Genomic DNA, 18,452 nt, shown 5'->3' on the forward strand with positions numbered 1-18,452 from the left:
ATGTCACCTGACTCCATGGGTCAGGATGACAGAAACCGTTTGTACGAATAATCGCCTGGGCATCTCCGCACGTCACCTGACTTCACGGGTTAGGATGATAGAAACCGTTTGGGTATCTCCGTACGTCACCTGACTTCACGGGTTAGGATGATAGAAACCGTTTGGGTATCTCCGTACGTCACCTGACTTCACGGGTCAGGATGATAGAAAGCGCAGAACACGACATAAATCTCTGCGTGTCAACAGGTTCGTTGGCCTCGATTGACAAAGGGTGCAGAAGACGATATTAGTCTCTGCATGCTACCGAACTCTTAGTCAGACGGATAGCGAAAGTGTCTTTATACGGATAACCACTTGGGTATCTCCGCCTGCCACCTAACTTCTCGGGTTAGGATCAACAGAAATCGTTTGTGCGGATAATCACTTGTGTATCTCCACATGCTACCGGACTCTTGGGTCATGATAGCAAAAGGTGGGCTGGTTGACAAAAGTGGGGCTTTTGCTCCTACGTATCCTCTATTTGTGATGAGGAACTCAGACCTACGTAGTTATTTCTTTTGTGAGACTAAATAGTCTCGGTGTTCTTTCACTAAAATGCGAACATGCTTTAGTAAAGAAACAAAACCTCCAAACGATCAGAGCAACATATGATTTTTGATGAAGAACAATGTGTCTATTGGGGAAGGAGAGTATGCTGATGAAATTTTCTCATAACCATAAATGAGATTTCGGATGTTAGAGTTTCATTTCTAAACGACCATTTAGAGGAAACACTGGGTCCAACAAAATAGAAGAAAATCACTCAAAGTGTATCAATCTCACACAAGTAAGTGTTTTATCCTAATTTCGAACCATAGATATGTCATGACTTAATTTTGCAAATTATTTCCTATCAAATCAAAGATTACGTGCATGATCACAGATCAATAGGACTTTTTCGGGAATGGTGTTTTGGTGAGGAATTTGGCTCTGAGTGTTTGGGCCTTTTCCTTTTCTGTTTTTGTTTAGTGCGGGGCGAGAAAGTTGCTAGTGCACAGGATTTTGGTTGGCAATCAAAGGGAGAGGACCACTTCGGGTCGTGGTTTCCTTTCTTTCCTTATTTGGTGGTGACAACTCTGTATTGTTCAGATATTGTCTGGTCCAAAGACCTTTCTACATATTTCTTTTGTTTTCTTCCGATCTTTGATCGGGAATTTTCTTTCTTTTTCTTTTTGCTTTCTTCCAATCTTTGATCGGGAATTTTCTTTTCTTTCCTTTTTGCTTTCAAAGGCAAGGATGGGCATTTTTCACCCTGGGTCAAGGTTTATGGTGAGTTGGGATTTTGGCTCAAGGCTTGTAGAACGGCTGGACATGATATATGTCAGGGTGTCGATTTGGCCAGCGGTTCAGGGATAAAGGGGATGTCCCACATTATTTCCATGATACACATGCAAAAATGATGATTAGGAAATTTTATGCAAAACTGGTCATGCATGCACCCATGTGGACACTCAAGCATCAAGTTTTTATGGTGATGTGACACTAGGGTTCAGGATTCATTTTTTCTATTTAAGTCAACCTAGTGTTTCCAAAATATGCTCCTTTATCAATTCACGCATTCATCCGAGTCCATTTTGGGCGTTCGGGAAAATTTTCACAGCATTCACCCTTTAGGTGCATACACATTTTTTTTCAAAAATTGGTGTTAGGATCAATGAATCTTTTTCAAAGAAAAGCTGGAAGTTATTTCTTTTCAAAAGCGTTTTGGCTTTTCAGCCAAAAGATATATTTTGTTCTTGTTTGTTTTTGTTTTTTTTTGTTTTCTTTTTCATGAGGTATTTTGCTACCTAAACATATGTATATTTTTGTGAGGTATTTTTGCTATATACATGCGCATCCAAGTTATCTTGCTACCTAAACATACATACATACATACATACATATACATATATATATATATATATAGTGAGGTATTTTTTGCTACATAAATGCATATCTAAGGTATCTTCACTACCTAAACACACATACATATATTTTGTGGGGTATGACTACCTTCCGAGCTTGTGCTTGTTTTATTTAAATTCCTAGGATCATGAGCAACTAGGTGTGTCCTACTATGACTTGAGAAACAAAGGTGATCAAATAACAAGCAGAGATTTAAAAGGTACTAGGTCACCTCCTAGTAGCGCTTCTTTAACGTCTTGAGTCGGACGCGTGATGACTTGGTGGTCACAAACCTAGTACTTTTACTCACCTTTGGCTTTAGACTTGGTCGCCTGCTGGTCGACCACAGGTCGTAGGCCACGCTCCAGCCTTTGTAGATGAGCTGAGGGGCTCTGGAGGTGGCGGCGGTGCATCTATTGCCCGCTGCCAGCCATCCCCAGGCTATTGTGGTGTCTCGCCCTGTGCCTGCCTGGGGGCGCTGTACTTCTTGATGAAAGCTCGGTAAGTAGGGGGCCTGATGACCTTGCTGGGGGCGAAAGGCACTCCGTAGAACTGACAGAGGCCCGTAATCAGAGCTGAAAACCCCAGGACCTTGTTGGACTCCTCCGGGTCCACTGGGTGTCTTGTGGGCGCAATCCCTGCAAACAGTAGATGACATCAGAAATCAGTTAAGCCATGTGCATACTTACCTATGTCACGATGGCATGACCTTGCTGGGGGGGACGGGCACCCTGTAGGACTGACAGAGGCCCATAACCAGAGCTAGAAACCCCAGGGCCCTGTTGAACTTCTCTGGGTCCAGAGGGTGCCTAGTAGGCGTCATTCCTGCAAACAAATAAATGGCATCAGCAATCACCTGGGCCATATGAACGCTCATCCGTGTCAGGATGGCATACACCAATTGGCACTTAGGCAGAGGGAGGTCGGAGTTGTGGTCACTAGGCAAGACATTGCTGAGCAGCAGTGTCATCCATATCTGGGTCAAAGTAGTCATGCTGGTGCGCATGATCCGCACCCGCCTCCCTACAGTGGTCCGGGTGAAATCGTGCCCCGGTATGCACAGCAGCTGGGCGATGGCTTCCTCATCGAAATCGTCTGCCTGGCTCCTCCTCTGGCTGAATTCACACTGCTGGTCTTCCTCCAAAATCAGCGGGTCGCCCAAGAACTCGCTGAGGGCATCTGCATCGAAGGGAATCCACTGACCCCTTACCCACGAGCGCATGTCTCGAACTCCCTCATCCGTGGGCCAGGCATTAGCGTTGAACTCTAGGACTATCTCAGGGTCAAACTTGGCCATGGGAGTCACTAGAGGTGTCCAATGCCTGCGAGCTATCTCCTCCTGGAAGTCCGAGTACTCATCTTCCCTGTGTTGGACACGCCTCTCCATGTGAAATGACCATCCCCTGATGGCCTCGAAGCGCTGCTGGTGCTCGGCACTCTGGAAACGGTGACTATCAAACTCTGAGGTGGCACTAGAGCCTTCTCCAGTGGCTTCCTTTCTAGACCTCTTCATGGAGAGTTTCTTCAGAGCCATTTCCTGCAAAAAAAAACATTTGGGAAGTTAGTTCAAGAAAACCAATTAAAACGAAAGCCAAATCAAGCAAAAATCAGCGTACACTTCTTTCTAACAAAATGTGAATATCAACGTGAATTTTTAAAAGAAAAACTTACGCATTAACGCGCGGGTTTTCCTAGGACATACATGCATTTACACACATCTTTCCTTTGGTGAACGACATTTTATGAGATGTACCTACTTTCGTTTGCAAAGAATTTTCTTATGCTACATGCAAAACTATCCAACATACACATTTTGCAAGGCACCTTGCCTACTTATCTAAACATACACACATACTTGCAAAGCATTTTTTCCACCTATCTACTTCATTTGAATGGCATTTTTGCTATATGTTCACATTTTATTCTCACATATGGTCATACACCTGAGAAGCAGCTTCATGCTATGTACGTTCACACATATTTACATTCATTTGGAAAAAAACAAATTCATGTTACACATTCATTGGAAAGGCACTTTTTGTATTACTAATTCATATTTTTTGAAAGGCAATTTCATGTTATATATTCCTATTTTGAGAAGCATTTTCGTGCCATATTCAACATACATGCACATTCGCAAAGCACTTGGCTACCTATTCTATATACCCATGTACATGGTGCAAAATACTTTCACACCATCTAGGTACAAAGAAAACATCATGGTATAGCCCAAACCAAAGTGTTGGCCAAAAAAGGGAATCCTCACCAACATGCTCTGATTTTCATGCTTTCTTGCACTCAAAACCAAAGGCTTGGGATCCTAGGCCTAAGTCACATTTCGGCTTTTACCCTAAACTCCGCAAGCTGTCCACGCATCCAAAAATGGCAACCATGCATGCACAAACCCATTGAGGCATTTCACCGAACACTCGGTGGGCGCACTTTCGGGTAAAAATAAGAAAGGAATGGGGGCAATGTGGCTTGCCCAATCATTTCAGAATAATGTACTTACTTGCATGGAGTGATCCCCTACAACCCCCCCAATTCAATGAATCAAAACATGAATTTGCCCCAAATTGTCTCACGAAATTGGTCAAATCATGTACAATTTAGAGCATAAAAAAGGCATCAATGGAAAACTAGAGGCCAAAGGATAATGTACTTACTTGTATGGAGTGATCAAAGACACTAAAAATGGAAGCAAAAGCACAAAAATGGTGGCCTAGGGTCAAAAAAATTGCAAATCCCGTGGGTGCTGCATTTTTGAATGAGGGAAGGGAGTTTTGGGTGGAGAGAAACTCACCCTCCCCTCGTTTTTATGTTTTCTGGTGCAGGGGTGCTCGCCTAGGCGAGCTCAGGTAGCCCAGGTGAGCTAACCCCCCCCCCCCCTTTTTTTTGCGAAGAAAGTACGTGCTCTCTATGGGTCGGCATTCGCTTACTCGAAACCCCTAGGGTAAGTTAGGCATTCGATCATTATCTTAAAGAAACAACAATAATAATAGGTAGGAATTTAAAGGATACTAGGCTGCCTCCCAGTAGCGCTTCTGGATTGTCCGGAGTTGGACACGGGACAGCGATCTATTGATCATGGGCCTAGCGTCCATTCGTACCCGTCCCCAAGTACCTAAAAGCAGGAAATGACATTGCGCAGCAAATCGTGGTCACGTTACCACTTACCTCGATTCATCTCTGTCTTGGATTTGGCGCGGTACTTGACCATTGCTTAAAATGATTATGTCCCTGTCACAAGATAACAAATATGCATGTACATGCGTATGCATGAGCGTTTTCAAATGCAATAATTCTTTAGCAAAAGCTTGTCGGGTTCAGTTTCAATTAAGCGCTTGGGGCATCCCCATGGATTGAGCGAAAAGGCTCGGGTCATTAAAGACTATGCATCTTTTAAGGCACAAAGAGAGGATCAGAACAATGAAACCCCAATCCTACGTTCTTTAAAAGACTGTGATGAGAAAATTACAGAAGATAGGAATCCCTAGGGGAAACCACAGAAAATAAAAACATGCAGCGACTTCCTTAATTGCCCCAGATCTTAAGCGTAGTATTGCTTGACAACGTCGGAGTTCACGGGTGAAGGTAGTTCCTCGTCATCCATGTTGGCAAGCACAAGGGCCCCTCCGGAGAAAGCCCTTTTTACGATGAAAGGCCCTTCGTAGTTCGGGGCCCACTTTCCCCTATTGTCTTTCAGGGCTTAGGAGACTTTCTTCAGTACTAGGTCTCCTTTGATGAACCTGCGCGAGCATACCTTCTTGTCAAAAGCACTCTTTACTCATTTCTAATATAAATTCCTGTGGCTCATGGCAGCCAAACGCTTTCCTTCTATGAGATTAAGCTGATCGAAACGTGCTTGGGCCCATTCCAACTCCTTTAATCCGGACTCCGCCAAGATTCTTAATGACGGGACTTCCACCTCAAACGGTAGCACAGCCTCCATCTCGTATACCAACGAGAACGGCGTTGCCCCGGTTGATGTGCACACTAAGGTTCGGTAACCATGTAGCGCGAATGGGAGCATCTCGTGCCAATCCTTGTATGACACGGTCATCTTCTGGATAATCTTTTTGATATTCTTGTTGGCTGCCTCCACTGCTCCGTTCATCTTGGGCCTGTAGGGTGTGGAATTATGGTGTTGGATCTTAAACTCCTCGCACATTTCCCCCATCATCTTGTTATTCAAGTTGGTGTCGTTGTCCGTGATAATCTTCCTCAACAAACCATACCGGCAGATAATCTCTCTCTTGATGAACTTGACTACCACACTCCTCGTGACGCTAGCGTATGAAGCGGCTTTGACCCACTTGGTGAAGTAATCAATCGCCACTAGGATGAAGCGATGTCCATTCACAGCTTTGGGCTCTATGGCCCCGATCACATCTATTCCCCACATGGAAAATGGCCATGGTGCGGCCAAAACATTCAGAGGCAAGGGCGGAGCATTGACATTGTCTGCAAACGTCTAGCATTTGTGACACTTCCTCACATGAAGACAACAATCGCTCTCCATGGTGAGCCAAAAGTAGCCCGCCCTTAAGATCTTCCTAGCCATGGCATGCCCGTTAGCGTGCATACCGAAAGAGCCCTCATGGACCTCCCCCAGCATGCTCTCAGCTTCTTTAGCGTTCACGCATCGGAGCAAAACCATGTCATGGTTTCTCTTGTATAGTATGCTTCCGCTCAAGAAGAAACTAGCCGCCAATCTCCTTAATGTCCTCTTGTCGTTGTTGGAAGCCTTCGGTGGGTACTTTTTGCTTTCAACGTATCACTTGATATCAAAATATCAAGGCTTACCATCCCGCTCTTCTTCCACCAAACAATAATGTGCGGGTCTGCCACGACACTTGAACTCAATGTACAGTAGGTCTCCGTGCGGTGTCAGCTGGAACATGGACGCTAAAGTGGCAAGCGCATCCGCCATCTGATTTTCCTCTCGAGGTACGTGATGGAAGGAGATCTCATCAAAGAACTCAGCCAATTCCTTGATATAGGCCTAGTAGGGTATCAGTTTGTGGCCCCTAGTCTCCCATTCTCCTCCCAGCTGGTGAATCACCAGCGCCGAGTCTCCGTACACCTTGAGTAGCTTGACGTTAAAGTCAATTGCTGCCTGGATGCCCAGAGTGCATGCTTTGTATTCAGCCATGTTATTGGTGCAGTCGAACCCCAGCCTGGCCGTGAAAGGTATACATTGATTGTCCGGAGAGACCAATGCTGCCCCAACGCCATGGCCTAGAACGTTTGACGCTCCATCGAACCACACGATCCACTTGTCCCTGTCCTTGTCTAGCTTTTCTTCAAATGAGGCCATGATGTCCTCATCTGGGAACTCGGGATGCATGGGTTGATAATCATTGAGAGGCTACTGAGCCAAATAGTCTGCCAAGACACTTCCCTTTATCGCCTTTTGGGTGACATAGACTATATCAAACTCGGATAGCAAAACCTGCAACCGGGCGATCCGCCCCGTGAGAGCGGGCTTCTCAAAGATGTACTTGACTGGGCCTATCTTGGATATCAGCCAGGTGGTATGGCTCAGCATGTATTGTCTTAAATGGTGGGACGCCCAGACTAAAGCACAACATATCCTTTCCAGTAGGGAGTAGTTCATCTCACAGGTCGTGAACTTCTTACTCAAGTAGTAGACGACTCGCTCTCTTTTCCCGGACTCGTCATGTTGCCCCAGCATGCACCCCATTGACTCTTCCAAAATTGTCATGTACAAGATGAGAGGTCTCCCGGGCACCGGCGGCATAAGCACGGGAGGGTTCATGAGGCACTGTTTGATCTTTCCAAACACCTCTTGACAGTCCTCGTTCCAGTGGATGGATTGGTTCTTGCATAAGAGCTTGAACAGCGGCTCACAGATAGCGGTGAGCTATGATATGAATCTGGCAATGTAGTTGAAACGCCCTAGGAAACCTCAAACTTGCTTCTCGGTACGTGGTTCTAGCATCTCAAGGATGGCTTTTACCTTTTCGAGGTCCACCTCTATTCCTTTCTGACTTACGATGAAACCCAGTAATTTTCCTGACTTGACCCCGAAGGTGCACTTAGCGGGGTTCAACCTCAATCGATACTTCCTAAGCCTTTCGAACAACTTTCGCAGATTGACAAGGTGTTCCTCCTCAGTTTTAGACTTGGCGATCATGTCGTCTACATAGACTTCGATTTCTCGGTGCATCATGTCGTGGAACAAAGCCACCATAGCCCGTTGATAGGTTGCCCCAGCGTTCTTGAGCCTAAAGGACATCACTTTATAGCATAACGTTCCCCACAGGGTGATGAAAGTGGTCTTTTCCATATCCTCTGGTGCCATCTTTATCTGATTGTAACCGGAGAAATCGTCCATGAAGGAAAACAAAGCAAAATTGGTCGTATTATCCACAAGGACATCGATGTGCAGCAGAGGGAAATTGTCTTTGGGGCTGGCTCGATTTAGGTCCCAATAATCCACACGCATTCGTACCTTCCCATCCTTCTTAGGGACTGGTACAATGTTGGCAACCCATTCCGGGTACCGAGCGACAGCTAGAAAGCCAGCGTCAAATTGTTTCTTTATTTCTTCTTTTATTTGCAAGGATGTCTCGGGCCTCATCCTCCTCAGTTTTTGCTTTACCGAGGAACACTCAGGATTCAGAGGTAGTCTGTATTGTACGATGTCAGAACTCAAACCGGGCATATCTTGCTACGATCAGGAAAAGATGTCTTGGTAGTCTTTCAGCAGGGCCATTAACTCTTTACGAACGGGTGCGGTCATACCCGTGCCTATTTTTACTTCCTTTTTTCCACTGCTGGTTCCTAAGTCTATGAGTTTTGTCTCTTCTTGATGCGGCCTCATCTCTCGGTCCTCCTGAGCAATTATCCTCTCCAGCTCTAGGGGAAGCCCCACATCCTCGTCCTCTTCATTCTCCGTCCGACTTGCTTCTTGCTCGAAATCAATGGCCGGGTCCCCGGTATTAGTACCTTCACGTGACTCATCGTCGGATCTGTATCCTTTTAAGCGTAACAAGGAAATAAACATGCAAATGAATGAGAATGGGTAGAGGCGCAGGAACAGATGAAAGAAGATCTTTATATTATAACTTCAAGAACAAAAGACATAATGCCTTAACAAAAGGAAACTCTAAAGCCTAGTCCCAACCGTAGAGTTTTAAAGCTACAAAAGGTTACATTATGCTTGTCGCGTAAACGTCTGGGCGTTCCTCCACCCGCCAATTTCCTAGTTGGAAACCGAGAGGGCATGGCCGCACCAAATCCGATCTCATCGGGGAGTCATCATCGCATATCGCGGTGACTCGACCTTTGCGTCTTAAACCCGCACTTATGAAGCTCCTACTGATGTGGCACGGCGAGGCCTCTTTGGCTCGCTGTCCCAACCGCGGGCCCTGGCCTTTGTTCTTTCATTCCGAGATATTTTTCCTTATGTCAATCTATGTAGGTTTATAGCCTAACCCAAACTTCCCGTGGTTTCCTCTAGTGCTTACCAGACTGGTCTTGTCACCGTTGTTCTTGCCCAAACCCATTTTGGGCTCATGGTCGTGCCCCAGCATCACCCGAGCCACCATCATTGCCGCATCAGATAGGCGAGGCTGCCTAGAGAGGGAATCTACAGAGGCGATGCTTACTACCTCAAAAGATTGGAAGTTCGTTTCCAATGACTCTTGGAAGTTCGTTTCCAATGACTCCTCTGCGGCTTCCATGTAAGGCATAGAGGAAGGGCAACTTACCAGGACGTCTTCCTCACCGGATACTATGACCAAATGTCCTTCCACTACAAACTTCAACTTTTGGTGGAGTGTGGAGGGGACGACTCCCACTGAGTGGATCCATGGATGCCCCAATAAACAGCTGTAGGTCGGGTTGATATCCATCACTTGGAATGTAACGTGGCAAGTATGAGGCCCTATCTGTACTGGGAGGTTGATCTCTCCCCTTACCTCTCGACGGTTGTCGTCGAAGGCACGGACCACCATGGAACTTGGCCTTATATGGTAAGCGTTAAATGGCAATTTCTCCAACGTGCTTTTGGGAATCACGTTCAGGCTTGAGCCATTGTCGATGAGTACTTTGGCCGTAATGTGTTCCATGCATTTGACTGACACATGCAAAGCCCTGTTATATCCTCTCCCCTCGACGGGGATTTCCTCTTCAATGAAGGTGATGTAGTTGTTGGCTGTGATGTTATTGACGATTCCCCCAAAGCCTTCTACGGAGATGTCTTGGGCTACGTGAGCTTCATTCAAGACTTTTACCAGCAAAGCTCGATGAGGCTCAGAGCTCATGAGCAGTTCCAGAAGAGAGACTCTAGCTGGGGTTTTGTTGAGTTGTTCAATGACTTTGAACTCGCTTTGTTGGATAATGCGGAGGAACTCGCCGGCCTCCTCAAGTGATACCTTTTTCTTGCCACAACCCTCTCTTCCCTCAGAAAGATCCTTCGTCGGAACATCCTTGTCCGGTGCGGGGATCACTTTGACATTTGTCCTTCCGTCATCCTTTCTTTCCCTTTAATGTTTACGAACTGTATCGGCAGGCTAGGGGGTGCGAACACGTGACCGCTGCGGGTTATGCCGCTCAGCTCGGTGATATTGGTCACTTTGGTCGATAGTGAGCTGATATCGGTAGCTTCTTCCTTCCTACCGCCCAGAGGGGCATACCTCCACGGAACTGCGTGGCTGTTCTCGTAAGGAAATGGAATAGATCTACCGCCCGACACTGCCGAGGGGTGTTGAGGTATTAGGGGAGCCGTGTTCCTGGTGAAGTGTATTACCAAGGGTTTAGGCTTTTTAGGTCCTTCTTCATTTGTCGACTGCATGTATACATGTTGTTCCTCCTCCCTCTCACTGCTGACCTCAAGCCGGCCTTGGTCTATCATCCGTTGTAATAGATCTCTTACTGCCGAACATGTTTCCATGTCATGGAGTACACCCGGATGCATTAGGCAAGAGTCTTCTCTGCGCCCGCCGCAGGGAATCATGCCCACCTTTTGCAAGGCCTTGTAGATAAACCTTCTGGGGGTCTTTACGTCCTCCAAAAGCTTGGGCCCATGTGACCTACTCACCTCGATGGCATTAACCGCCCCCCTCCATAATTGGCAAGCGGGTTTGTTTTTATGTTGGGCATGTCCTCTTGAAAAGTCAACCACCCGGCCTCTATCAAGCTTTGGACCTTGCTTTTCAAGGCCAAGCACTGTTCAATCGAGTGGCCCAGGGTCCCCCCATGGTATGCGCAGGTCGCGCTAGGGTTATACCACTTTGGGAATGGGCACTGGAAGATCTTTCCCGGGACCACCACGACCAATTGGTTGGCGATGAGAGATGGCAAGAGTTCCCCATATGTCATTGGGATCGGGGCGAAGATCTATGCCTGCCTTGGCGAAAAGTTCCTTGTCGTGTTTGCGCCAAAGTGAGCATTGTTGGTCGGGTGAGGCCAAGTCGAAGCCGAGGCCCAAAGAGCTCCCCCCTGTGGGGGTGTGGGCGCCCTTGGTTGGGTGAGTTCTGTATCGGAAGAGACCTCGGCGCGAGCCAAAAAACTTGGGTGATGTTGCACATATTGGTGTTGAAGTGACGGTATGGGCATCTCCCTCTTTCTTCTTTGCCCCAGCTATTCTGGTCCTCCTATTGTTGGCACCTATCGGGGAGACATAATCAAACTTTCCCCTCTTCAAACCCACCTCGATCCTTTCTCCGGCAAAGACCAAGTCCGCAAAGCTGGAAGGCATGTAGCCCACTAATTTCTCATAGTAAAATACAGGCAAGGTATCCACCATCATAGTAACCATTTCCCTCTTGACCATGGGAGGGGCTACTTGTGCTGCTAGGTCCCTCCAACGCTGAGCGTATTCTTTAAAGGACTCGCTTTCCCGTTTGATCATGTTTCGCAGTTGAGTCCGGTCGGGAGCCATGTCAGAGTTGTACTGATGCTGCCTAAGGAAGGCGGTAATCAGATCCTTCCAGGTGCGGATGCGGGAAGCTTCTAGATTAGTGTACCAGATGACCGCTGCCCCGGCCAAGCTATCTTGAAAGAAATGCATCAATAACTTCTCGTCCCTAGAATACGCACCCATCTTGTGACAATACATTTTTAGGTGATTCTTAGGACAAGTCGTCCCTTTGTACCTATCGAAGTCAGGTACTTTGAACTTCGGAGGGATGACGGCGTCCGGTACCAGGCATAGGTCGGTCATGTCTGCGAACGGATAATCGCCGAACCCTTCAACGGCCCTCAATCTTTCTTCAATGAGATCGAGTTTCCCCTTTCCTTCCGCTGCCCGGGGTGGCCCTCCCGCGGACAGAAACATTGGCTGTGTTGGGTGGTTTTGAGGTTCTCCCGTGATGTTGGGTTGAGGTAGTGTGTTGGGCGTCGGTCCCTTGGCAGGAAACGGGGAGTAGGAGTTGATGTCTCCCTGAGCAAGTTCTCGATGATCCTCGTGGATCTCGTCAGGATGTCGAGGAGGCTCCCCTTCAACGATGAGGGGAGGAACGTGACCGCGTCATCACGTATGACTGGTGGTGTGTAATTAGGTGATAAACCATAGGGGTAAGCTCCTCGGTTGTACCCCGGATGGGGGTTGCTGATGTGCCCCGGTGTACTTCTCTCTCGTCCCACCATGTTTGGAATAGGGTGGTGTGCGGCAGTTGGGAGAGTCGGGTCTGCTTCGGCAGCCGAACTAACAACGGCGGCGGTGGCCGTGTTACTCTCCATTAGTTGTTTCATTCCCATCATGGCATCCATCATGAAAGCCATTTGTTCTTCCAAAGCCAACATGTCGGCTTTCATCTGTTCCTGTACTTCCTCTAGGTCACCCATCGTCTGGTGCGATAGGGATGCCTTGGGGCGCGCTTAGTTACGGCGTCTTACCTAAAAAGACCAAATGTGAGTAGTACGTAATGAAAAAATGAATGTATGCTAGAGATGGAATGTGGGAGTGATCTGATTCGCATTGTTTTTTTGGAGTAAATCACGGGATAAACTCATTTTATTCAGAAAGTTATAACTTAGTCAAGATCTGAGTGACAATATAAACTCCTTAACGGCTCCTAATTATATGGGCCATCAAGTCTATCATGTGCTGACAATAGCGGAGGAGCCCATGGATCTCCTCGGGGGCAGAGTAGGTGTCTGCCATAGCTTTGGCCTTTGCCAGCAATCGGAGGAGTTCCTAACTCCCGTTCAAAGTAAGAGCAAACCGGTCCATCCACATCGTTGCTTCTTGATGTAACGAGTCCATCACCCTTCTTCTAGCCTCCTTTTCCGCGTACACTCGGGCATATTCGTCTGCTACTTTGTGCTCGTTGGCCGTGGCTAGATTTAATTCTTCTTGGTACTTGCTAATGATGGCTAACATGTTGGTTTCGGTCTCGCTTAACCGCTGAGACAAGCTCCTCTTGGACCTTAGGCAAACCTTCAATTCATCCTTCAAGATCAAACTGTCTACTCGCGATTGGTCCCTTTCTTCTCTTCGGAGCTTAAGCTCGCTGTTACTGCCCCACAGAGCCCCTCGGAATTTGTTCCGGCCATGTTCTTCCCTACGGGCCCTCTTGGTCTCTTGCTCCAAGGCCTTGGTGGTGGCTATATTGACGTCTTAGACTGCTTGGGTTTTCTCAAGTTCCATCTTGAGGGCCTGTACCTCTTCGTCTTCTTCCGGAGTTTCAATCTCCATCCCCTTAGGGGTCCTCAAACTCGGGAGCCAATTCAGATCTTGTGCGTAGGCTTTCAACCACCTATTGTAACCGCCGATGGGCCCGTTGCTACTTCCCCTAAGTTCCTTGTCCTTTCTTTGCGACATTTACCATGCCTTGTGGACCCTCTGAAGCACCCCCGTGTTGGTGCTATTGAAACCTCGTACAATAAAAGGTATGAGGCCTTCCTCTGATGGCGCCCCTCTCATAGGATAACCAAGTTGTCTTATAGCGAGGACGGGATTGTAATTGATGCAACCCCTTGTCCCTACCAAAGGAACATTTGGAAATTTCCCACACGAAATAAGAATCCTGGTTCTTCCTTCCTTCCATCGGGGGAACCAATTGACCGACGCTCATTCTTTGCTTGCTAAGAGTCGGTCCTAGTTTGCCTCTTTTTTCTTGGTGCATGAGCGGTGGCCTTCTAGCAGGCAAATGTGTCTCATCTCTTGGCGAAAGAAGTGTGAAACCAACCATACGTAGAGAGCCGGCATACAGCAAACGATCCTTGCATTGTTCTTCTCACATCTTCGGTCGAATGTGTCATATAGATCGGCTAAGATAGCGACAACCGGGCTTTCCTTGCGGTCGTAAAAGGCGAGAAAAGCATCAATCACTGCCCGGTCCACCAACCCATCCACATTTGGAAAGGGGACCACCCCGAAGATCAAAAGTGCCAAGATGTCAATGAACGGGGCCCATTCGCCTTGACTTGCCAAGACTCTCGCCTTTGCTTCCAAACATTTCCTTGGTACCCTAACCACCCCATTTTCGACTCGCTTCCTGCGGTCCAATTCCTGTGCCGAGATTTTGACTATTTTAGAAATTCTAGCTAAGGAGGGATAGAATCTCGAGAAGAGATATGGTTTCCTTCCTTCCAAAGGGCATCCCAGGATCTCTTCAAACTCTTCCACCGTGGGTGTTAACTGGAAGTCCCCAAAGGTGAAGCACCTCAAAGGCTGGTCATAATATTAGGTGAGGGAGGCGATGGCCTTTGTGGAGACCTCGGCCATGGTTAGGTCGCAGATCTTACCATAAGCTTTGCGAAAGGCTTGTCGCTGGAGCTGACCCATCAACTGTCCTAACTCTTTCAGACTGGCGATTCCTAGGCTCTTGACCTTGACTTAATAGAACCTCTTTTTAAGCAAAGGCGCCTGGCTCAATCCCATGTTCTTACTAAAGTGGAATAAAAACTAGTGTGAATCAAGACTCCGACATCTATCATAGGTGAAATGGATGAATGCATGAAGCAATGCGTATGGCACAGATGTATTTTACAGATACGAGAGCCTGGGAGATCATCTCTTTCGTAAATACAACATTTGGGCAGCATAGTGCCCGATGCATGCATTTAAGAAGGCGACACAGACCTTCCGTCTTCTCATGACAAAGTGAGGGGATTAAGACGCAACCCAAGCATGATGACATGATGCAGATGTGAAAAAAAAAAGGGAAAGGAAGAAGGAGATGTACACAACATGGCAATATCCTCAAATAATCACACAACAAAGGCATACATGACATTTTAGGTTATATGCATAGCAGTGTTTAAAAGGCACGTAGCGTGTTTGCTTTGTGCCCCTATTTTAGGGACCTAAACGGGAGGAACTAAAAAGGCTTTTAGTGATAATTCCCAAGGTGGCCATATCTCTCTTGATGGTTTCTAGAGGTATCATCCACTTCGAAAAAACATATTGTGGCAGTAGGGACTACCAGCAACAATATGTTATCAAAGAGAAAAACTCTAGATGAGGGTTCACTGTTATCAAGCAAGTCAGAGACCCAGCATGACCACAGATTCACCTATACTCCTTATGTTCCCACGGACCCAGGTATAGGGCCCCTTTTCAACTCACCGTGTGTACAAAAAGGTGTTGGTGTTTGTGTGCATCAAATGAATGAACATCTATCTTATATATACATTTTTAAAAAAAGCATACTAAAAGCATAAAAGAGTTATATACATGGACATAAGAAAAATAAAGGGAAACTAACAAAGGAGAAGTCATGGTAAGGGATGCACACTGATCGATTGGCCTAACTCTCTAAAAACAGTCCCCATTGGAGTCGTTAATTGTCGCAACCTACCCTTCGGCGAGAGGGTGACGCAGGGCTCACGGGTGCATCTTCCAAGAAAGGAAAATGCGCGGAGTCGCCACCAACGTTTATTCGAGGAAAATGTCGGAAAAACCGAAAAGGTGTGGTCTACGAACTTTAAGCGTGAAAGGTTCGAGAGTTGTTTTACGCATGGGGAAGGTATTAGCACCCCACGCGTCCATCACAAGGGACGGCAGCCTCCAATCAAGTGTGCAAATATGACTTTCAAAATGTTTAATTTCCCCTTTTTTTTATGGCTTTTTGTGTTTTTATCTTTTTTTGTGGTCGACAAGGGTGTTTCCCTTACTCCTACATATTTCTCAATTGCGATGAGAAAATCAGACCTACGTAGTTCTTTGAGAACAAAACGTTTGGTTAAGTTGTTTTTATCTTTTTCGCGAGATATATTTTAACCGAACAAAAGGTCATTTAAGGCGTTGGACCATTAAACGATCTTTTGATTTTGAAAGGAGAGAAATTTTAAGGCGTTGGACCATTAGCAATCTCTTTGATTTTTTTGACAAAAAGCGGTAAAGTTACATATTGATTTTATGCTTTTTGAACGGTCCATGTTAACCGATAAAAGCAAAAAGGATCATTTAAGGCGTTGGACCTTAAAACGGTTTTTAGTGATTTTGGCGGACAAAAAGGCATGATTTGTGAGTTGATTTTAGCTTTAGTTTCACTTTGGTTATTAGTCAATTCATTCAAGGAAACTTTCAAAGAAAAAACGTCCGATTGATTTTTTATTATTTTATTCGAAGATATTTTGATTATTTTATTATTATTTTTCCTTCTTTCGGTTTAAACGTGGCTACTGCGTGAACGATCAGTTGGATTTTATTTTAACAGTGATTAAACAATATTACAACTCAAATGATCGGTTGAAATTCATTTTATTATTTATTAGGTGAGAAAACGACTTAAATAAATGGTTAAAGCACGTCAAAAAGGGAAGAAAAGAAAACAAACAAAATGAAAATAAAAGTACGCGAAACAAGTGGGGAACACTAAGGGTGCATATAATGAATTGAAAGATTTGATTTCGAGAACTTACCAGTTGAAGACCGAAGAACGACGAAGAACGGTGAAGAATCTTCACGACATCGCTCACGGAAGCGTTACGAAAGCACCTCGGCTTAGATTTTTTCCACGGAAACAATTTTCTTCACTAATTTCGAGAGAATCCTAAATACCAGAAGGGCTGAACATTTTTGCTCTGCCCTCTTTCCCCTATTTATAGGAGAAAAGAAGGAGGTGGTTGCCACCCATCTCGCCTAGGCGAGCTGGGTTGCTTCCACCAGAAGGCACCACTTTTTGTTAGAACCCCGGCTTGGTTGCTATTTGCACCCTTTTTTTACTAAATGCACCCCTCTTTTGTATTTTTTTGCTGATTTCTTTCCGAAACGTTATGAACCTTTACGAATTACGTAACGACACCCATTTTCTTTCCGGAATGTTGCGAAACTTTACGGATTATGCAACAATGCCCTTTTTGACTTCTGGAATGTTGCAGAACTTTACGGATTGCCAACAATGCTTCCTTTCGACTTCCAGAATGTTGTGGAACTTCACGGATTACCTAACGATGGGTGTTAAGTACCTCGAGGCGGTCAAGTGAAGGTTGCATGCCACCAAACAATGATCCCCGGACGAAATTAGGGTATGACAGGGGTGTTTTTTAATCAATGGTCTTATCAATATTTTTTTTAAACATAGTAAGTTGTGTTTACTGCTTCTTGTCAGAAGTGTTTAGGAAGTGAGTTTTCGCAAAGCATGGTCTTATCCATGTTTACAAAGTTCTATTTTTCCTTTCAACTATCCCATTTATTGAGGTGTTATCGGTGAAGAAAAGTGTTGGAAAATGCCATTCTTTTCACATAAAAGACTCACCATTCATAAACTGAGTTGCATGATCACTTTTGATAGAAGAAATACAAAAACCATTTTTATTTTGAACTCACTTACAGAATATCTCAAAGACCTTGAAGGACTCATGTTTATGTTGAATAGTCATCAACTATGACATAGCCATATTTCTTTCCTCCCAAACCCAACATTCGAGTTGGTCCAAATAGATCCATGTGCAACAGTTGTAAGGGTCTAGTGGTGGAAACATCATCTTTAAACATAAAAGAAGTTTTGATAGGTTTCCCTTGTTGACATGCTTCACAGAGAAGATGGATTTTCCGACAAATCGTAGGCAGTTCTTTCACTAAATCCTTTGTAAATAGTTTTGAAATGTGTTTTAGATTGACATGCCCATGTTTTTTGTGCCAAATCCATCTTTCATCCTCTCTAGAAAGCAGTCACGCTACATTTGGTTTACTTAAACCTATTAAATAAATCTCATACAAATTGTTATGTCATATGGCAGTGAAGAAGGACTTTCCTGAAAAAGATGATGGAACTCACAAACCAAGAAGGGGGTGAATTGGTTTCTAAATTAAATTAAAAAACAAAACCAGAGTTAAAAAAAAACTTCTCTTCCGAGGATCGTATCACAAAATTTTGATAAATCAACATTTAATCAATCACCCTTAACACTAAATCCTTTGTTAAATTTTTTTTCTCAAAAAGATATTTTCTTTAACCCTTAGTAAATTGATCAAGACTAGAATGAGAAAGAAAGATAAGATCAAGATAAGATATATACCAATTTTTATCCTAGTTCACTTTCTATCTATAGAGAAGTTAATCCAGTTATATAATCCAAACTGAATTAGATTTTCACTATGCATA

Source organism: Glycine max, chromosome 18, assembly GCF_000004515.6.
Source record: "Glycine max cultivar Williams 82 chromosome 18, Glycine_max_v4.0, whole genome shotgun sequence".
Taxonomy (NCBI): Eukaryota; Viridiplantae; Streptophyta; class Magnoliopsida; order Fabales; family Fabaceae; genus Glycine; species Glycine max.